This window comes from Oxyura jamaicensis, unplaced genomic scaffold (assembly GCF_011077185.1).
Source record: "Oxyura jamaicensis isolate SHBP4307 breed ruddy duck unplaced genomic scaffold, BPBGC_Ojam_1.0 oxyUn_random_OJ68404, whole genome shotgun sequence".
Classification (NCBI taxonomy): Eukaryota; Metazoa; Chordata; class Aves; order Anseriformes; family Anatidae; genus Oxyura; species Oxyura jamaicensis.
In genome coordinates this window covers 1,427-2,448 of record NW_023308900.1, presented here as the reverse complement: position 1 = coordinate 2,448, position 1,022 = coordinate 1,427, and the positions used below count along the sequence as shown (strand labels likewise).

General features: G+C 39.6%; 1 non-coding gene across 1 annotated transcript; it reads right to left on the bottom strand.

Moving 5' to 3' along the window:
- Positions 1-187: 187 nt before the first annotated feature.
- Positions 188-268, bottom strand: TRNAS-GCU. The gene has a single exon. It is a non-coding gene; the product is annotated as a tRNA-Ser (tRNA).
- Positions 269-1,022: the final 754 nt, after the last annotated feature.

Sequence of the window (1,022 nt, the reverse complement as noted above, 5' to 3'; positions counted from 1 at the left end):
TGTTTGTACATATTATTATTATTATCATTATTACTTTCTATCTTAATCAACTGTCTTTATCTCAACTCACAGGCTTCACTTTCCTGTTTCTCTCCCCCATCCCAGAGAGGGAGGGGGGAGGGTGAGCGAACAGCTGTGTGGTGTTTAGCTGCCAGCCGGGTTAAACCACAACAGCTCTTTTGGCACCCAAACGAGGATGGGATTCGAACCCACGCGTGCAGAGCACAATGGATTAGCAGTCCATCGCCTTAACCACTCGGCCACGTTTAAAGACATGGTAGGATCTCAAATATACAGACTTCTGAGTTTTGGACACATCTATGTCTTTTGAATATTTGTGATATTAAAGAGTATTTTTTTAGAATTGCAGAAAAGTCAGGTTTTCTGCAGAAACCCTCAAGGAAAAAAATGAACTGCTGCAGATGCATTTTGGAAATCTATTTGGAAATCAAAAACAAATTGATAATAAAACTTTACTAGGTGTTGAGTGTTTTGGTATGGTATTGTGTTAAGCTTTGTCCTGTGTTCAAAATTCTTTTTTTTGCTATGACCTACATGGCTGTAGTAATCCATGCAATATGAGGGTGGAACCTTACTCTTCTAATTTTAAATATTTTCTTTTAAAAAGTACATTCAGGAAACGGGCAGTGAAAACGGACTTTGCCACCCAAGATTTTCCTTAACAGTGGTGTCTTCCTGCTTTCCTTCTTGTAACAGTTACACAGTACTTAGTGCACTGAAGTCTTGGCTATCATTAAGGATTTATTCAGTGATACAGAGAAACATAATACACTTTATCATTATTGACTGAAATAGCCAAAGGATAGAGGGGAGAGAAGCTGTCACTCATACCATGATGATAACTTATCCTACAGCTAAGCCTTTGGACTGCCAGTTGCTCCTCACAGAGATGACCAGTTACTGCATCAGTAGACACCCAGGAAACACCACAGAACAGGTTGGGAAAGGCACTTTACATAATGAATCACCTAGCATTACCCTTTCCTCACAAAGAGGTACCA